Below are 21,889 nucleotides of genomic sequence, written 5' to 3' on the forward strand. Positions count from 1 at the left end.
ACAACAAGAATGCAATAATAGTCGTAATGTCATGCATTGTTTATTGAAAAATTGCGTTGAAGCAGAGTGATACAGATAGTGCGATAAGCAAAGAGTAGGACTATGTCCCTCCCAAGGGCAAGCTGAGGAATGATATGAAATCGAATATTTTGCTCGTTACTGAAATCAACCTGGGAATTCCGTGGTATAGCGTAGTTGTCTGCCTCCTTGGTTGCTGCATCATGTGTTCGGCAATAGTGCCGCCGGACAGTGTTTCCAGAGATTAAGGTCCTGAAAGAAAAAGAAAAATAACCAAACGGGAAGCCCCTAGTGCGGTTTTGGCTGCGTCTTGGGGCGTGCCGCAGTTGTGCCCCCTTCCCACCTGTGCCCATGGTATTTTTAATGCGTAGTTTTGTACGCGCGGCACGAGCTTCGCCGCTGGGCTGGGATTGGGGTGGTTGCCGTATTGCTACGCGAGCTCAGACCGCGCCAGGCGGTCTATTTGCCGATTTCCCCAAGCGCGCTTGAAGGTGTCTGGGCTTTGAAACGCCGAACTGGTTGATTGCCTTGAAAGGCTACTTTGCGCTTCTGCTGCGAGGGCCGCGGTGTGCTCCTCTGTTCGGAGAGAGTGCTCTGTGTTTCCATTGACTGTAATAACTCCGCGAGGTCCTGGCATCTTGAGCTTGAGGTATGCATAATGCGGTACCGCATTGAATCTAGCAAATGCGGTTCACCCGAGCAGCGCGTGATAACCACTGCGGAACGGGACTATATCGAAGATTAACTCTTCGCTTCGGATGTTATTCGGGGATCCTAAGACCACTTCCAGTGTAATTGAGCCTGTGCAATGGGCCTCTACGCTTGGAATGACGCCCTTAAAGGTCGTTTTTGTGGGTTTGATCCTTGAGGGGTCTATACCCATTTTGCGCACTGTGTCCTGATAAAGCAGGTTCAGGCTGCTGCCGCCATCCATAAGGACTCGAGTGAGGTGAAATCCATCGAAGATTGGGTCTAGGACCAGTGCGGCAAATCCGCCATGACGGATACTAGTGGGGTGGTCCCTGCGATCGAAGGTGATTGGACAGGAGGACCAAGGGTTCACCGTCCGCACTTGCGGGGGAAACCTCTTCTGACCTCCAGTGTGCGGCTGCCGGGGTTCCTCCTTGTCATTGCTATGCGGCCCCTTGTCCTTGTTTTCGGCAATTAACTTGCCGGCCTGCTTGAACACCCAACAATCCCTGTTAGTGTGATTGGCTGGCTTGTCTGGGGTGCCGTGTATTTGACACGAGCGATCGAGTATACGGTCCAAGCTGGACGGACCCGGCGTACTTTGTTTGAATGGCTTTTTCCGCTGACCGGGTTTAGAGCCTTTGAATCCAGCATTGACTGCCGTATCCTCAGTATTTTCGCTGGTAATGCGGCGCTTATGCTTGTTGCGACGTGACCTGCTATTGCCGTCCTTGGTGTCTGAGGTACCATGGTTCTTTGATATGTTATTACTGTGAGCCAGCCAGCTGTCTTCTCCCGCCCAAAAGCGGGTCATGAGCGTCGTGAGAGCTGCCATAGATTTCGGCTTTTCCTGACCAAGGTGCCGGGCTAGCCACTCGTCTCAGATGTTGTGTTTGAAAGCCGCTAAGGCTTTCGCATCCAGACAGTCGACTATTTGATTTTTCTTTGTAAGGAACCGAGTCCAGAATTGCCTGGTCGACTCTTCTGGCTGCAAAATTATGTGACTTAAATCATTGGCGTTTGGTGGTCGCACATAAGTGCCCTGAAATTTTTCGAGGAATGCGGCTTCCAGATCTTCCCAACAGCTAATGGAGTCCGCTGGCAAGCTGTTGAGCCAATGCCGCGCTGGTCCTTTGAGCTTTAGTGGGAGGCATTTGATGGCGTGTAAGTCATCACCGCGTGCCATGTGGATGTGGAGGAGGAAGTCCTCGATCCATACTGCAGGATCTGTTGTGCTGTCGTATGATTCAATATTTACAGGTTTGAAACCTTTTGGGAATTGATGTTCCATTACTTCATCTGTGAAGCATAAGGGGTGTGCGGCGCCTCCATATTGGGCTATATCGCGACGCAACTCGAATGGGTCTTGCCCGCTGTGTTCGGCCCTGCCGGATTTGCTTTTGTATCCAGCGTGACGTTTGTCGTCTCGCAGAGTGGTGCGCCCTCGTGATCCGCAGATCGATCTTGAATGCTTTGCCTTGTCCTCCAATATGTCTCGCAGATCTGGCGTATCTCCCCATGCCTTTTTCTTTAAATGGCGTTGGGGTGGAGGCTGAGCTTTTGGCTGGAATGCCTCTCTATCGCGGCCACGAGGTGGCCGATTAGCCGTATCATATGCTTCTTCCTCCAGTCGGGGTAGTAACCTGCGCCTTGGGTAACTCTTGGAGGGGCGCTCGAGTTTATATTCCTCGGCCGCGAGGACTTCAGTCCATTTGTCAGCTAGCAGATCTTGATCAGCTTGAAGCTGATGCTGCTTTTTCTTCAGGCTATTTGCCGTGGCCATAAGCCGGCGCTTAAAGCGCTCTTGTTCGATGGGATCCTCTGGGACGGCGAATTCATCGTCGCCAAGGCTTGCCTCGTCTTTGGAGGGGGGATGTAATTGTCATCCTCCTCCTCTCCATATGCCGCTCTCTCGGGAGAGCTGGCTCCTTCATCCTCCTCCTCTAAATCTTGCTGGAGGGGATTGTTGTTGTCTTTGGCACTATCCGGAGTATTATTATCTCCTGTGCCGGTATCACCACTTTTGCTTTGGCGGGACTTAGAGCGGCGCCGCTGGCGTCGGCGCTTGGGTTGCTTCTTAGAGGGGTCATCCTCCGCTATCTCGTCGCCATTGCCTTCATTGGGTGTATCCACCATGTATATGTCATATGACGAGGTGGCTTTCTAGTGCCCTTTAGGCGCTGGTTCATGTTCGTCTCCTACATCGTCATCCATACCATCGATGTCTTTGGAGTCAAAGTCGAGCATGTCGGTTAAATCATCGTCAGTGGCTACAAAGTGGGTGGTGGGTGGGCGTCGAATTTCTTCGTCGTCCGCATCCCAATCCTGTTGGCCATGATCCAGTCAGGGCTCTCCTAACAAAGAGAGAGAGACCTTAGTGAATTCAGAATGTCGCCGAAGGGCGAGTGCTGAAAGATATCCGCGGCGGTGAATTCCATGATCGGCACCCAATCGGATTCGATTGGCAGGGGCGCGGGCGGTTCGGAGTCAGAAAAAGAGTCTGGCACCTTGGAGTCACGGGCTGCGCAGAGGATTATGCTGGTGTTCGGCTCGATCGCCGTTGAGACGGCAGCCCCTGAGGCGGTGTCTAACCACCCATCCTCGATTGGCGTAGTTGGCTCCGAACTAAGGGTCGAAGCTGATGCGGGCGCGGCCTCCAGGGTACTGTTCGGCGGCAGAGCTAAGTCATACCCATCACGACAGTGTGGCGTGCCCGGCTGTGGCTCGAATCCGTCGAAGATCAAGTCTCCGCGGATGTCGGCCGTGTAGTTCAAACTTCCAAATCTGACTGATGGCCAGGGGCGTAGCTTTCAATCTGCTCCAGATGGCCAAGCAAATTAGCTAGCAGTGCAAAGCCGCCGAATACGAAAATCTTTCCGGGGAGAAAAGTCTCACCCTGGACTGCATCGCTATCGATGATAGTAGGAGCCATCAAGCCTAACGGCGACAACACAGAGGAACTCTCAATGAAAGCACCAATGTCGGTGTCAAAACCGGCGGATCTCGGGTAGGGAGTCCCGAACTGTGCGTCTAGGCTGGATGGTAACAGGAGGCAAGGGACACTATGTTTTACGCAGGTTCGGGCCCTCTTGATGGAGGTAAAACCCTACGTCCTGCTTGATTAATATTGATGATATAGGTAGTACAAGAGTAGATCTACCACGATATCAGAGAGGCTAAACCCTAGAAGCTAGCCTATGGTATGATTGTATGTTGTGATTGTTGTCCTACGGACTAAAACCCTTCGGTTTATATAGACACCGGAGATGGTTAGGGTTACACAAGGTCGGTTACAAAGGAGGAGATATCCATATTCTTATTGTCTAGCTTGCCTTCCACGCCAAGTAGAGTCCCATCCGGACACGAGACGAAGTCTTCAATCTTGTATCTTCATAGTCTAACAGTCTGGCCAATGGAGATAGTCCGGCTGTCCGGAGACCCCCTAATCCAGGACTCCCTCACCAGTATTTACACTTCATATGATTATCCCCGTTGAAAACTTAACCTATATTGTCATCAATCACCAAAAAGGGGGAGATTGTAAATGCATCTAGTGCCCCTTAGTGATTTTGGTGTATTAAAGACTTATAGGTTAAGGGACTAATGTGTCTATAAGTCTATGAGGAGTTTGATATTTACAGAGAAAGTCGACCCCTAAAAATGAAGTTCTTCGATTGAAGACTTTGGATTTCTGAAGACTTTGAAAGTGAAGAAATTGGTGTGACCTTGAAGACTTGGCATTCGTTCGAGGGACATGAAGCATGAAGACTTTTGTTTTTGTAGTTTCGTTTTTTCTTTCTTGAGTCATAGGAAACACCGTACTGTTAAAGGGGGTCGAGGAAATACTAAGGAAAAATTTCCATGTGATGCTCAACTGAAAATCCTACACCTACCAATCCCTTCGAGTGAAGCCATTGGAAATCTCATACCGTTCAGTCATATTCTTCAGTGACAGAGACGAAGTTCTTCTGGTCTCTGAGGAATTTGTTCTGACTAAGGAGTTAGGAATTTGCCAGTGTGGATTGCCTACACAGTGAGGAACATGATAGCCCTGAGGAATTTAATACTCAAATTTCCGACCGTTGTTGTGCCTTGTGCCAGCTGTCCCAAAATATCTACCCACCTAACGGTCATATCATTGAAGGGCATTTATGTCTTATCATGTCGGGCTGCTCCCTAGGCTATAAATAGCCGCCCCCTACAACCACTAGCTGGTTGGCTGCTCCGAGAAAAACTGACACTTGTCATTTGAGAACATCCCATCCTCTGAGGACTTTGAGAGAAAATCATCAAGTGAGGAAAACCCAAACCCAAACACCTACAAATCCAAAGTGATTGAGCATCACTGAAGAGATTGATCCTGCATGGATCCGACGCTTGTTACCTTTAAAGACTGTGCTTCTTCCAGACAATTAGGCGTCATGGTCTAGAGCATCCAAGAAGAATTGTGGATCGCCAAGTGAACAAGTCTGTGAAGGTTTGGAAGTCACCTGAAGACTTACCACGAGTGATTGGGAGAGGTCTGTGTGACCTTAGCTCAAGTAGAATACGGTGAGGACTGTGTGTCCGGGACTGTGTGTCCTCAGGTTTAAATACCTATCCGCTCCAACCAGACGTACAACTGAGACAACAGTTGGAACTGGTCTACCAAATCATTGTCTTCACCAAGTGTACTGGTTCTATTTCCTCAACTCTTCCATTTCCTCATAACTATTTTGTGCACTTGTTCTTATCTGTGTTTGAAGACTTTAACTGAAGACTTTCTCAATTTCCTCAGTTCAATTTCTTTAGTCTGTTTGTCTTCATCCTATGTTATCCTGTGTTTAAGCTTTCTGTACTCTGTGCTCGTCTTCATTTCATCATGATGACCATGCTTGTGTTCTGTTATGTTTACTTTTGAGTACTTATTCCGCTGCAAGTAGTTCTTCGCTAAGGAATTTCCTCACCCGCAAATTCCTCATTGAAGAATTCATAAAAATCACCTATTCACCCCCCTCTAGTCGATATAACGCACTTTCAACCCACTCCTCCTCTCCCTTTTGACAAAAGAAATTTGTGATTTGAGCAAGTCTTGATCATTTCCCCATTGATCTTGTTACTCTTAGAGGTTGGAGAGTCCTAGCCGGTAGGAGTGCTCCGGTGAGGAATCAACTTGTGATTTGTCCCCCGAAATGTTCGTGAATGTTTGGAGGCCGCCTCAAGGTCTACCACTAGTGGTTGGGAATCGCCTTCGTGGTGATATCTCAAGGAGAATAGGGTGATCCTTCGTGGCATTGGTGTGCCTTCATGGTAACATCCACCTCTCCAATCGGTGACTAGCTTCCCTCCAAGTAAGTGAACTTCGGGATACATCCTCGTCTCCGTGGCTTTTGTTATCCCTTACCCTATCTCCTTACTTGTGGTTTACTTTGGTCTCTTGACCTTGCATTCACTATATATTGTTGTCCTCATTATATTGTGTTGGCTATTTCCTTGAAGAGATTATTTAGGCCTACACTTTCTATCCCGCAATTCATACTTGCTACTATTGATATATCTTGTGTTTAGTGAATTGCTAACTTGTGTCATACACTTACATATCTTGTGACATTGCTCAAGTAAGTTTGTGTAACTTACTTGTTCTTGTTAGTATCCTTGTTGTGCTCACCTCATTTACATTAAGTTGTTGGTGCACTTAATTGAGCCTAGTATATTTAGGGTTTGTTCTTGAAAAGTATCCGCTTACTTTATTTCCACATTAGGATAAAGCCAAATCCATATACGTTTTTAAAAACGCCTATTCACCCCCTCTAGGCGACATCGTGGTCCTTTCAATTGGTATCAGAGCTAGGTCTCTCCTTATTAGGCTTTACCACCTAGAGAGTATCGATGTCGACTAGTGATTTACTACACAATGACACCTTTGATTTAGATGGCACAAATTATCACTTATGGAGAATTCACTTGCTTTGCCGCTTTCGGGCCATGGGTCCAAATGATTTGCGAATTGTTCTTGTAGGGATTTCTATTGCAAAGGGTGGTCCATATCCATCTATCAAGCATATGCTTCTTGATTGTGAGGTTTCTCTTGCCATTCATCAAACTATAACCTTTGAAGTGTTTAAGTCAATCTCAGATTGTAAGTCAGCTCATGAGGCTTGGACTAAACTTGACGAAATATATGGTGGGTCCAATCTTGATGAAGATAATCGTCTTTGGGAGGAGTTAATGGAGGAGCTCTCCACATTTTTATACCACGAAGAGCTTTCTATTGCTTCCACCTCCGATTACTTAGACAATTCCACATCTTCCACTTCACCAACATGTGGTGTGCCACAAGGTAATGACATGGTGAGTGAAGAAATATTTTGTGATGATATGTTTTCTCTCTCGTGTTTCCATGATTGAAATGCTTTGGTTTCCTCTAGTTGTTCTATGACTAACCATGTAGAGGAAATCAAGAAAGATGAGGAACGCTTGATTGATGAAGAACTCTCTTCTCCAAAAGAATGATCATCAACCCCTTTGGTTCACATGTGCCTCATGGCAAGAGGTAATGATGAGGTATCATCTTATCTTAGTGATCATGATGATAGTTGTAATGAGGATGATGATGATGACTTAACTCAAAATCTCTATGAGATTGGGAAAACACTCCATAGAGCTAAGAATAATACTTACAAAAGGTTCCAAGATGTTCTTGCTTGCTTTGAAAAACGTAATGATTTATTTCTTAATGAGCAACCTAAAAGTGAACAACTTGAACATGAACTTGCTAAGGCTCATGAAACGCTTAGTGACTTGAGGTCTTCAAAAGAAGAGATTAAAGTTACTCATTGTAAACTTAAAGAGGATTTTGAGCTCATTCTACTTGAATGCAATAGTGTCAAGGGAGAGATCATAAAACTCTCTAAGTCTCATGAGGAGCTTCAATCAACTCATGACAAGTCTCTAATTTCTACTTGCTCCTCTCATATTGATAATGTTGTTTGTGCTACTAACTCGGTTTCATGTGAAGCATCAATTTTGAAGGAGAATGTTGATCTATGTGCTCAACTTGCTTTGCTAACAAGCATTATGGGAAATTGGAAGAAAGTCATGAAAATCTCTCGGGCACTCATGAGGGTCTTTTAGTCTCTTATAGTAAGCTAAAGTTAGTTCATGAGGCTATGGTCACCGAGGTAAAATCTCGTGAGTCTCATGTGAACATTAACACATCTACTCTAAATGCTTTATTCCATGTGCTAATCCTTGCAATTCATCCACCTCTCATATTATTACCACTCATGATGAATTGCTCACCCGGTCTTGTTTCTCTAACCATGAGGTTTCTAGTTCCACTAGTCCTCTTGTTTCTAGTGTTGAAACTTACCACGTAGAGGAAATTAATGAGCTCAAGGCCCATGCCACTAGTTTGAAGAATGACTTGGAAAAATGTGGTAATGTTATCTTGTGTGTCCAAAAAGACCCATAAGACAAAAGTGGACATGACTTTATCTCCAATAAGAAGTCCCATAACATGATGAAGAGACAAGATCAAGTCAAGAATTTGGCCAATATTATTTGCTTCAAGTGCAAGAAAGTTGGTAACCATGTGAGATCTTGTCCATTGAAGAAGAAGGCTTCAAGTGTGAAGCAACAAAGAAAGTGGCCTCATGTTCAATCACGAGATGAATAAAGGCCTCTACCCATGATTAATGGAGATAATGCTCCCCAAGTTGAGAAAGTAAAGAAGAAGAGAAGGGGGAGTACATGTTGCTATATTTTCCGTAAGAAGGGACACATAGCCTCGTCATGTCCCAATGGTAACATATCTAAGCCTCCAATTGTCAGTGATAATTATTCTCTTAGGAAGGACAATGTTGGCAATTTTTTGGCCAAGTATGTTGGTGTCCAAATGGGTTTGGAAGTGGATAATACCATTTGAGTTGCCAAGCCTATTATGACTAACTTCTTAGGACCCAACTTAGTTGGGGACCATCAAGCTCAAATTTGATCAATAGGTGTGTGGAGGGCATTGGGGACTTGGTTAGTTCATGAATAAAAATGATTCTCAACATTTATCATGGTCCCAGCCAAGTCGAGTGGATTATCATCAAAATTTTCATTCCAATGCTCCTCGAGGAGGTAACTTGTACTTATATATTCTACATTGAAAGTTACCTGCCTCTTGCATGTTTAGGTTTTGTACTAGCATGAACTCGTATATGTCGTGCCTCATAGTATGCTTGATTTATGTATCTAGCATGTGTGGGTTGCTATGCACGTCATGTATTTGTGTGTATAGTCTCGAGCCTTCTTTACATCTTAGTTGCATCTTTTTGGGCTCTTTTGAGATATTAATGGATCATCACATTATGGGGGAGTGTTATGCTCTCGGCACATCACAAACCTAAAATGTGTATATATATGGGATACCACCTAGTATTTATAGTGCAAGATTATCTAGTCAATATGTGGTATGACAAGTTCATTTGAAATTCAAATTCTCATCCATTGATTACCTTTCGTTCGATTTCATATGCCTCTTATGTATAATACATGGGTTTTCACATTATGGGGGAGTGATATGCTTTTTGTGTATCACAATCCTTGTTAATGTGAACAATTGAGGATTGCCACTCTAATTTATATCGTTAGATTACCTTATATCTTTGTGGCTTGCTATTGCAACAAGTTCCCAATTACGTTAACACCTTTTTGGTGTGCATCCTCTGGACTTGTTTGCGTATATCATCCTTGCGGTTTCCCCATGGTTTCCTTAGCAATTGTATTTGGGAAATCATTTGTTTCAAGACATTCCAATTGTTACTTTGCATGATGACCTATCTAATTGGAATGTTGAAAATATGCCATCCAAGCATTGTGTTTATTGCTAAAACTCTCATGTTATGCTTGTGATTAGTATAGATGATCTTGTGCTTATTTTGGAATCTACGACCGAATGATAATTCAAAATACCATTTTTCTTTGTCGGTGTACAAAAGTAGGGGCACACATAGGGTCAAGGGCCCTTGCCGGCAAGGCATTCCGGGAAGGCTTCTTCTGGCCCACCGCCCTCCAGGATGCAACGACACTAGTAACCAAGTGTGAAGCGTGTCAGTTCCATTCAAAGAAGCTTCATCAACCAGCTCAAGCCCTTCAAACAATCCCTCTCTCCTGGCCATTTTCGGTACGGGGGCTCAACATACTGGCCCCCTTCCCCCGTGATTTCGGGGGCTTTGAGTACTTGTACGTTGTAATCGACAAGTTCACAAAGTGGCCTGAGGTGGAACCGGTGAGGAAGGAAACATCACAGTCAGTCATCAAGTTCTTCAAGGGACTAGTCTGCCGTTTTGGTGTGCCAAATAGAGTCATCACCGATAACGGCACACAGTTCACAAGCCACACCTTCATGCAATACATTCAAGACCTCGGCAGCAAGCTCTGTTTTGCTTCCATGGCACACCCCCGGAGCAACGACCAAGCGGAGAGGGCAAATGCTGAAGTGTTGCGAGGCCTGAGAAAGAAGACTTTTGACAAGCTGCACAAGAGCGGAAGGCGCTAGGTTGATGATTTGCTGGCGGTTCTTTGGTCGATCAGGACGATGCCAAATCGAGCCACCGGCCAGACACCCTTTGCCCTAGTATATGGGGCAGGAGCAGTTCTCCCCACGGAACTCATATACTGGTCACCTCGAGTGCTCGCTTATGATGAGCTTGAGCAAGAGCAGTTGCGGCAGGATGACGCAACGCTCCTTGAGGAAGATCGTCTTCGGGCGGCTATGAGAGCAGCACGCTACCAGCAGGCCTTGCACCACTACCATAGCCGCAAGGTCCATGCCCGAAGCTTTGAGGAAGGCAACCTTGTTCTTCGGCACGTTCAGTCGGCCAAGAATCCCAACAAGTTGTGGGAAGGCCCTTATCGGGTAATACGAGTCACCAGGCTCGACGCAGTCCGCCTGGAGACCGAAGATGTTGTCCTAGTGAGCAACTCCTGGAACATCGAGCATCGTCGCAAATTTTACCCATAAGCCACCTTTTGTACAAGCTTTGCCGGCAGGGCATGTAACCCTCTGTACAAAGCCAGGCACAGACCCTGAGCATAAATACATGAAGCGCTGGCGCCCTAAGTTATATCATGCATGCTAGGTTAAGTCTATCCCTCGGTTAGGGTTGATAGTGCTTAGCGGCGACTAACCCCTGGCCTAGAGGTCGAGTGTGCGTCTTTCTGTTCTCTTTGGTTCGCAGGGTACTTCTGCTGAGCCGCTTGGGAAAAGGACAACGAGCCGGCGCTCCGGCCCCGGCAGGGCAAGGTTGCCGGAGGATGAGGATACAAGGATCCAACCACAGCAAGCCAGGGATGCCGGGAGCTGCGGATTCAGATAAGTCTTTCATCCCCCTGTTATGCGTTTCCGTATAGAACTGGGACATATGAAACCTCATTTATGTTCCCAAAACCACCGTGCTCCCCCTTTCCTGTACCTGAGAGCTACCTCCTGGGTCGGAATTTGGTAGTAGTCGCGGTGGCGAGGAGATAAACAAGGGGCCTAACTCTACTTCGCCCCTGCCTCCGCCAAGAGCGCGAGAATGGTCGACCGAAGTGGGGGGACGACAAGGCCTGTTGCCGGGTAACGATGTTTATCTTAAAAATAATAAGGACTCGTTCCTTGGCATGGGCCTCGCTCACGCACAAAAAACCTGGCAGGCATCCTTTTTCATTAAAAACGTCCCATACAGGTACAGTTCATACGGAAAGAAAAACATGTGCAAGGGGATTACAAGTTTTAAATCTAACGAGTGCTCGCAGGCCTACAAACTAAAAAAAGATAAGGTGCAAGTAATCCCTTTCTTGTCCCTCTCCTCAGAGGGTGGAGCAAGACAGCGGACGACAAAGGGGGCGCCTAGGTGATGTGCGAGGAACAGAAGGCACCAAGAGAACATCTTGGTGCCGGGAAAGGAGCTGGAAGACGAGGCAGCAGGCTGGCAATACGCGACGAAGGCGTCGGTGCCCACGTACTCTGAGTTAATGGCCGCCACCCGCCTTCTTCGCCTTCTCCGGCCCTCCTACGCCAGCCGCCCAAGGAGATGACGGGGAGCTTCCCGATGGAGAGCTTGGCAAGGAAGACCCTCAGTAGGGCGCGTGGCCGAGGAAGTGGCAGCAAGGTCAGTCGAAGTCGGAGTCGGCATCCTGCCGCTCGACTCCCTCGTCGTCGCTGTCGTTGTCCTCCTCGCCACTCCTGCTTGAGGATGAATCTTCATCGTCAGAGGATCTCTCCACGCAGCACTTCAGGCGATTTCCAAGGTCTCCGAAGACCTTGATGGAGAGCAAGCCGCCCTCCATTAACTTGAAGTAGAGGACGATCCCCACCGTCAGGCTATGGATGCGGGCAAATGTCTTCCATCCGCGACGGAGATACATGACATGAGGAGCGGGAAAGTCGACTTCGACCCGCGTGCCGCCGGTCCCGCAGCCCCTCATGTGCAACCTGAGGTCTAGGGCGGATCGATCTCCATCTCCTCTTCAAAGGGGGTGGGGAGACGAAGACGACGATGCAGTGGTCGGCGCAGCCTGATGAAGAACTCGCGGGGCCGGTCCCCGACGTGACCCTCCATCGTGGGAGGCACCACTGGCGGAGGCACGGCCGCCGCGCCACCTCGTCCCCCTCTCCCCCGACCGCCACGGCGACCTCGGCCACGCCCCCTCCCCCTTCCTCTTGTGGCTGGCTCCACCGCCACGGGCTCGTGGGAAGGAGGGACCCGCTAACGAGCAACGACCCTCACCGCCACCATAGAAGGCTCAGCACCTCCTCTCACCATGGCAGGTGGAAGAAAGAAGCGAAGATGAAGGAGGATGGATACTGAAGAATGTGGGATGGCGCCCTCCTCCCCCCTCTTTATAAAAGGGCGGGTCGAGACTCGGCCGCCCCACTCAGCCAATCCAGCCGGTGGAGGCGCAGGGAATCAGGTCCAACCCGCTGCCCCAATCAGCGACGGCCCGGTTTCCCGCCTCCACAGCCCGCCACTTGCATGAAGGACGCGTGGCGAACGTGCAGGGTCGAAAGGACGGGTGAGGCGACCGTTCCCTGCCCCGTGATCGGGGGGTGTGGGCACCTTGAAGACTGCGATCTGAGTCCATCCAGTAAATGAGCTGTGCCTCCACGCCTCCCTCTTTTTATGGGGAAGGCGCAGCCGCCTCTTTACCATGATGTGACGCATGCATGCAGAAACCTCCCCACGCATGTCGCCCACGTCACCCCCACGTCACGCATTCAACGCGGGTCGTGGGGAAGCACAGTGGACGAAGAATTACTGCGGTGAAAATCCGCCCCCTTGCCCGTGCACCGTTCTGGGCTTGGCCCAACAACGTGTCGCGCTTATGTGTGGCCAAGGCCCGGGGGCTCCTGTCGGTGTACAAAAGTAGGGGCACACCTTTGTACCCCTTTACTTGTGCACGGGCAGTCGGAGCTGCGCGCCACGACCACACTAAGCAGGGCAGAGGAGGGGAGCCGGAGAGAAGCCGAAGCCCAAGACAACGCCAAGGCCAAGAACACAAAGAAGCAGAGGGATGGAGCAGGTTCCCCCGGCAAGACCCTTGCCGGGGCAGCTCGCCCACACCAGCGGAGCGCGTCACCCTTGAGCCCACGGTTTCCAACACCATCAAACACGTTGGGCCTGGGCTCGGGAGGCACCTCCATGGTGACATGCAGATCTTTGTGAAGACAAGGAATATTCAAGATCAGATGAGGATTGGAAGACAACAATCCTCAGCAAGATCCTTGCCGAAGAAAGCCACAAGACCCCCGGCAAGATCCTTTCCGGGGACGACTGCACGCCACGGCAAGACGCTTGCCGGGCCCCCCGACAAGACCCTTGCCGAGGACGCCAGCAGGGCCACTACCAGGCCCGCGTTGACCAAGACTCCACTGCCGTCCCCAAGCAGCTACTAGCTCAACCTGCTGGGCAGGCACCTGCGTGGCGATGGGCGGCCTCTATGCCAACTCAGCAAGCACCTGCGTGGTGGCATGCAGATCTTCGTGATGGCCCTACCACCATGCCACCTCAGCTGCCTGCCTGCCTACATGGCGCCGCATGCACCGCTGGCCTGGGCGCGTGTCGAAGCAAGGCGAGGCGGCAACGAACGGGACGGGCCTCGTTCCCGTCCCCAATAAAGCTAAGGGACACCTAAGCTACGCATTAAATGCGTCTTGTCCTATAACACGAGCAATAAGATCGTAGCACCGTAGGCCTTTCTACCTCCTGTGTGCCATCGTGGCAACCCCTTTCGACTATAAAAGGAGGCCCTTGGCATACTAGAGAGGGATTCGGCTCTTTTGAACTACACCGCCACCATAGCTAGTTTGAGAGCTCAAGAACACTCAATACATCCACCAAAGCAGGACTAGGGTTTTATGCATCCTTGCGGCTCGAACCTGGGTAAACGATCCTTGTGATGACTGTTAATCCTGCTCTTCTCACAACCCCGCGCTCCGGCAACCCTAGTAGGGATTCTTGTGATCCCGTAGGTGTCGTTTCCCACCGACATTCTTCTTCTCTTATTGAAAGCACAAGTGCTCCCTGGGTGATTTTGGTAATTAATGTCAACATATCTCTTGTTGGACTAATACTTTTATCTAGTATGTTTTAGATAAGTTCAACAATGGAGTGGCATGGACAAGAGGATGTGGAACCTCTTCAAGATGACAAGGACAAAGGATTGGCTCAAGCTCAAAGCTCAAGACTCTACATTTTCCATTTTAGTGATCCAAGATCACATTGAGTCCCATAGGAAAGCCAATACTATTAAAAGGGGATGAGGTGTTGCTTAATGGCTTGCTTGCTCAAAGTGCTTAGTGATATGCTCCAAAGCCCTCAACCACTTTCTCATATCCACATATGTCCCAAACCAAAAGTCAAACTCGGCCCCACCGATTTGATCTATCTGGCACCACTAAGTTCACTTGACATAGCCACTGCCAAAAACCCAAATCAATTTGGTCTCACCGATGGGATCTCGATCTCACCGAGATGGGCTTGCAAACTCTCTGTTGCCTATTGCGATAATCTCAGTCTCACCAAGATATGCAATCGGTCCATCGAGTTTGCTTGACCAACTCTCTATTTCGCTTATTACCCAAATCTGCCCCACCGAGTTTGTGTAATCGGTCAAACGGAGATGAGGTTGTACCCTAACCCTAGCACATCGGTCCCACCGAGTTGATCATATCGATCCCACCGAAATGCCTAATGGTCACATTATGAACTAAATCGGTTTGACCGAGTTTTCTGATTCGGTCCCACCGAGTTTGGTAAATTGTGTGTAACGGTTAGATTTTGTGTGGAGGCTATATATACCCCTCCACCCACTCTTCATTCGTGGAGAAAGCCATCAGAACGTGCCTACACTTCCAGCATACCTTTTCTAAGAAAGAACCACCTACTCATATGTTGAGACCAAGATATTCCATTCCAACCACATAAGTCTAGATCTCTAGCCTTCCCCAAGTTGCTTTCCACTCAAATCATCTTTCCACCAAATCCAAATCCATGAGAGAGAGTTGAGTGTTGGGGATACTATCATTTGAAGTACAAGAGCAAGGAGTTCATCATCAACACACCATCTATTACCTTTTGGAGAGTGGTGTCTCCTAGATTGGTTAGGTGTCACTTGGGAGCCTCCGTCAAGATTGTGGAGTTGAACCAAGGAGTTTGTACGGGCAAGGAGATCGCCTACTTTGTGAATATCTACCCAAGTTAGGCAAGTCCTTCGTGGGCGATGGCCATGGTGGGATAGACAAGGTTGCTTCTTCGTGGACCCTTCGTGGGTGGAGCCCTCCGTGGACTCGCGCAGCCGTTACCCTTCGTGGGTTGAAGTCTCCATCAATGTGGATGTACGATGGCACCACCTATCGAAACCACGGATAAAAATCTCTGTGTCTCCAATTGCGTTTGCACACTCCAATCCCATCCCTTTACATTCTTGCAAATTGCATGCTTTACTTTCCGCTGCTCATATACTCTTGTCATGCTTGCTTGATATGTATTGTTAATGTTTAAACTTGTGCTTAAACTCAACCTCAACTTGAAGAAATTAAAACTACTACTTTTCTTGCTAAGAGTCTATTTACCCCCCTCTAGACACCACTTCTCGATTCTTTCTCTTGGTATCAGAGCTTTGGTCTCCATTGCTTTGGTTTAATCACCATTGGAGGAAGATAGATGATTCTACGTTGGGGAGTCTTAGACATAGAGTGCCTATTCTTGATGGAGAGTTCTTTCATGAGTGAAAAAATGAGATGCTTGAGATTTTCAATGAATATCATTTGAGCAAGTACATTACTACACCTTTTGCTCACCTTGTTGACCCCTTGCATCCTACCCTTGATGAGTCTATTGACATGATCCATAATCTTAGAACTATCAATCTTATCACTAGAGGATTACCTAGAAACTTGATTGCTAGCTTGCCTGCTCTTGATTGTGCCTACACCATATGGAGATTTCTTGAGGAAAGATTTCCAAACTATTCCTTGCAAAATCTAGATGAGATTCTTCATAAGTCAATTACCTTGAATAAAATGAGTACTAGTGATCCTAAGTTTGATGATTGTCTATTTGAGCTTCATGACCTCATGCGTGCCTGTAACATCCCAAATTTTCAATTTGGAATGTTATACATAGGTCATCATATGCATATCATATTTTATTTGCATTTTGGTAGTGATCCTAAAAATCCTAAGCAACTCAAGGACCCACAGAGAGAGTTGGGGATTTTATTATTTTCATATTTCAAATTTTCTCAAATATTGAAACCGGGATCATTTTGGTTTTAATTATTTTTCTCTCCAAAAAAATATTTCATATTAAAAATATATGAGAGGAGATAATATGACTTCTCCAAAACAAATGAAATATTGGAGGAAAAATGTTAAAATCAAATAAATAATTTTATTTGGATTTTATCGCTATTTTGTTTGCATTAGAAAAATATGCATTTTTCAAAATTGCATTTTTAGGCCAAGAAAATGTTCACTTTGTTAATATTTTATTTAGACGGTGAAAATTGTTTTTGGCATTTTTAGAATTTTATTTTTATTTATTTAGGATTTTTCTCTATGGAATCTTATTTAAAAAAACGAACCGACCTTGGGCCGTGCCCGAGTGGGAATCTGTCCGCGCTCAGGCCTTATATGCCGCCGAGGCCCGCCCGAGCCGCCAGCCCACCCGCGCTCCCGAACCCTAGCGCCGCCGCCGCCACCCGCCGCACATGCCGCCCGCTGCCGCGCCGTCGCCCGCTGTCGCGCCACCGCCACCGTCGACCGCCGCCACACCCGCCGACCGCCGTCGCCGCCGCCCGCGGATCTCGCCGGATCCGCCGCCGTCATTTTTTACGATTAGCTAAAAACCGATCGGTTTTCTTTTAAAAACCATAGATTTGCTTTTTCGGTTTTTATTCGGTTTAGTTATTTAGCGGATGTTTGTCCGTTCGTCCGTTTTAACGGACATTGTTCGCCGGTTAGGTTCAGACAGCGAACGTTCGTTCATTAGTCTTTTTTTGGCCTGGGACCTATCCGCGATTACTTTTATCGCAGATTAGCCCCTGATCTTCAAACCCTCGTAACTTTTCAACCATTTGTCCGAATCTAGTAAAACCAACGCCAAAATCTTCGTCTCGAGCCCCTCTTTCTGTTTAATCAACTTGAACATGGTTTTGAGAATTTAAAATTTGGTTTCAAGCAGATTTGAATTCGAAGTTCTTTTGACCGTAGTTTCAGTTCTGTAGCTCCGATTCGATTGATTCTTTTTCCAGATTGAATCTCTTCAGTTGGATTTTCAGATTCGATCTTCTTATTTGAGTTTTACCTGTGCATATTGCTTGAGTGCTTATGTTTTATATTGTTTGTTTGCGATATAATTCCTAGAGTGTGAAGCGTGCTACTACAAGTCTGTAGGTTTTGCGGATTATCAGCAAGGCAAGTAACACATTGATCATCCTCTTTTCATACCCAGTTTTTATACATTGGTTACAATCCTCAAACATTGCATGATTATGATGTGATTAACTTGTGGGTATTGGGAAGTAGATGAAGAGGTTGAACCTATTGTCCATTTACTATCAAACCCTTGGGAGTTACTTCTACGCTATGCTTATATTGCCATGCTATGCTCGTAGACGTGGATTGGGTTTGAGTGTATCCATGACAGATGTGAGATTTTTAATTAATGGTTAACATAAGGTGGCTACTTAAATACACATTTGGGTGGATTGGTTGCGGGCACCTGGAGAATCCAGTGTTGTCCTAGAATATCCCGGGGGACCCGTGTGATCATCCTACGACTCGCCACCCAGGTTCAAAGGGCTCATAAGATTATTCATGCTAGAAACTTCCGTGTGCAGCCACAAGCTATTATGGGCTCTAGCATAGTTGAGTATGTTGCATGACCTCTTCCAGTGGTAGGCTAGCAGATGTAGGGGATGTAGGTTGGTACTGTCTACCCAGGGTTAGAGTTAATGCTTCTGAAAGACTATGCCTCGGTCATCCGTTTCTCAAACATCATGAAGTGCTAGAAATCCAACGGAGGAGATTGAGTCTTGTGGGAAAAAGTGTGCAAACCTCTGCAAAGTGTACAAACTAATCATGGTTAGTCGTGTCCCCGGTTATGGACATCTTGAGTATCTGATACTTGAATTATTGATTTGATCTCATCACTCTAAATTAATTTGTTGGGTTGTTAATTACTTTTAATTGGGATTGAGTTGGAGGAAGCTTCTCAATGTTTCAACTACCATGATAGTTAAACAAAACATATTCCTTTGTTGTAGGAAAAAATGGCTTTTCGCAAAAACCATATAACCATAGAGCCTCCACCAGCCATATATGCATGTAGTGATAGCATTTATTCTGTTCATTGCTCTACTGTGTTACATTGCCAGCATATTCCATGTGCTGACCCATTTCGGGTTGCAACATATCATGTTGCAGACTTTTCAGACGAGGAATAAGGTGCGCTAGGTCGTTTGTCGTGCACTCAGCTATGCCGTTGGAGTTGATGAACTCACTTTATCTTCCAAGTCTTCCGCTGCTATCTTATTTAGATGGCCTTAAGCCATATTTATTGTAATAAGTTCTCTCTTGAGACATTCGATGTAATAAGTGTGTGATTGCTACTCTATTATAAATCCACTCAAGTACTGTGTGTGTTAGCATTACCGATCCAGGGATGACATTTATGCACAGAGATTTGACCGTTTGAGGTTGGATCGCTACATGCGTGCCAAAGGAGATGTAGGAATCATTAGCAATATCATCTCCGAAGCCATTAGATTTCATAAAGATGACTATTGTGATGATCATTTATCTAATGAATCACTCTCTCTAGGATTTGATCCATCACATGGTGATGTTGAAAATGGATACTATGATGAGGACAATGATAGTGACTTTGATCTCGATGAGTCTATGAGACACTTTGGTCTTATGGCTAATCTTCGTGGCTACATGTCTAGAGGAAAGGAATGGGTTCTTGATAGTGGATGTACCGATCAGATGACCGGAGACAAGGATATGTTTCGTGAGCTTGCTGAAAACGACGACCCTTGAAAGTATGTCACCTTTGGTGATAACTCAAAAGGTAAGGTGGTTGGCCTTGGTAAGGTGCCCATCTCACATGATAGCTCCATACAAAATGTCATGCTCGTTGAATCTCTTGGCTATAATTTACTTTCCGTATCTAGACTTGCTGACTTTGGCTTCAATGTCCTGTTTACTAAAGTAGATTGCCAAGTGTTTCGTAGAGATAATCATAAAATGGTCTTTACCGGTATACGTAGAGGTGATCTATATATTGTTGATTTCACTAAAAAGGCTCAGCCTAGAACTTTCTTAATTGCTAAATCATCTAAAGTATGGTTGTGACATAGAAGGTTAGGTCATGTGGGCATGCGAAATCTTGATAAGCTTATTAAAGGTGATCATATCCTTGGAGTAAAAGATGTTATATTTGACAAGGACAGACTTTGTAGTGCTTGTCAAGCAGGAAAATAAGTTGGAGAAAGCCACCCCGTGAAGAACATCATGACCACGAGAAGACCGCTCGAGCTACTTCATATGGATCTCTTTGGTCCCAATGCCTACAAAAGTCTCGGTGGAAACTCATTTTTTCTAGTTATAGTCGATGATTTTTCAAGATTTACGTGGGTGTTCTTTCTTGATGATAAATTGCAGGTCCAAAAGATCTTCAAGAACTTCGCTAGGAAAGCCCAAAATCAATTTGAAGTGAAGATCAAGAAGGTTCGCAGCGACAATGGAACGGAGTTCAAGAACGCAAATGTGGATACCTTTCTTGACAAAGAAGGGATTTCACACGAGTTCTCGGCTACGTACACGCCTCAACGAAATGGAGTTGTTGAGAGGAAAAACCGAACTCTTATTGAGATGGCTAGAACGATGCTTGATGAGCACAAGACTGCGAAACACTTTTGGGCGGAAGCGGTTGAGACAGCTCGTCATGCAACAAATTGATTGTATCTTCACAAGATACTCGGCAAGACGGCGTACGAGCTCCTCACCGGTAACAAACCCCAAGTTGGATACTTTCGAGTATTCGTCTCAAAGTGCTACATTCTTGATAAGCACCATCATTCTAAATTTGCTCCTAAGTCTCATGAAGGTTTCCTACTTGGTTATGGATCAAACTCTCACACTTACCATGTCTACAACAATTTCACCCAAAAGGTTGAACAGACGGTAGGTGTGAAGTTTGATGAATCTAACGGCTCACAAGTACAACAATTGCCAATTGACGTAGGAGACAAAGACCCTTCGAAAGCAATCCAAGAGTTGTCTATTGGCAAGATCCGTCCAACGGAGGTGAAGGAGAGTACCTCGTCCGTCCAAGTGGAAGCTTCTACCTCACGACAAGGTGAACCAAGAATTCATATGGAAGCATCCACAAGTTGGACACACCAAGATGAAGAAAACAAGGAAGTACACCAAGATGAACCTCATCCACCTCCTTCTCCACCACAACAAGGGAACGACAACGTCAACAATGAAGAAGGCCAAGAAGAAGAACAAGATGTTGAAGAAGATGTTCCACCCCGACCAAAACAAAAGCTCTCACGAGTTCGAGCAAGAGTCGCCAGAGACCATCTCGTCGAGCAAATCTACAATGATATCCAAACCGGGAGAATCACTCTCTCTAAATCTTGTTTGGCTAATTTTTGTGAACATTATTCATTCATCTCTAGCATTGAACCCATGAAGGTTGAAGAAGCATTGGAAGAACCGGATTGGATAAATGCCATGCATGAAGAGCTACACAACTTTGAGAGAAACCAAGTGTGGACACTGGTAGAGAAGCCCGACAACAACCACAACATCATCGGTACCAAATGGGTGTTTTGCAATAAGCAAGATGAAGATGGACAAGTAATTCACAACAAAGCACGTCTTGTCGCCCAAGGCTACACTCAAGTCGAATGTATCGACTATGGTGAGACATATGCCCCTGTTGCTATACTTGAGTCCATTCGCATATTACTTGCCTATGCTAATCACCACGATATTACCTTGTACCAAATGGACATTAGAAGTGCTTTTCTAAATGGTGAAATTGAGGAGGAAGTTTATGTTAAACAACCTCCCGGCTTTGTTAATCCTAAGAAACCCAATCATGTTTACAAACTTCACAAAGCTCTTTATGGTCTTAAACAAGCTCCTAGAGCATGGTATAAATGCTTGACCAAGTTCCTTATTGAAAAAGGCTTTGAGATGGGAAAAATTGATTCTGCTCTTTTCACTAAAAGGGTTAATGGAGAATTATTTGTGTGCCAAATTTATGTTGGTGATATCATATTTGGTTTGACTAACCTTCATTTTAGTGAGAAGTTTGGAAAGTTGATGTTGGAGAAGTTTGAGATGTCTATGATGAGTGAACTCAAATTCTTTCTTGGTTTGCAAATCAAGCAAACTAAGGAAGGTACCTTTGTCTTTCAAACAAAGTACACCAAGGACTTATTCAAGAAGTTCAATATGCAAGAATGCAAAGGTATGAATACACCCATGCCTACTAGTGGACATCTTGATTTGACTAAAGATGGTGAACCAGTTGATCAAAAAGTTTACCACTCTATGATTGGTTCATTGTTATATCTATGTGCCTCCCGTCTCGATATTATGCTAAGTGTGTGCATGTGTGCATGATATCAATCGGCCCCTAAA

General features: G+C 46.2%; 1 pseudogene; it reads left to right on the top strand.

Moving 5' to 3' along the window:
* The window catches only part of LOC119272076, a 39,636-nt pseudogene extending 28,582 nt beyond the window's left edge, over positions 1-11,054 (top strand).
* Positions 11,055-21,889: the final 10,835 nt, after the last annotated feature.

This window comes from Triticum dicoccoides, chromosome 3A (assembly GCF_002162155.2).
Source record: "Triticum dicoccoides isolate Atlit2015 ecotype Zavitan chromosome 3A, WEW_v2.0, whole genome shotgun sequence".
Taxonomy (NCBI): Eukaryota; Viridiplantae; Streptophyta; class Magnoliopsida; order Poales; family Poaceae; genus Triticum; species Triticum dicoccoides.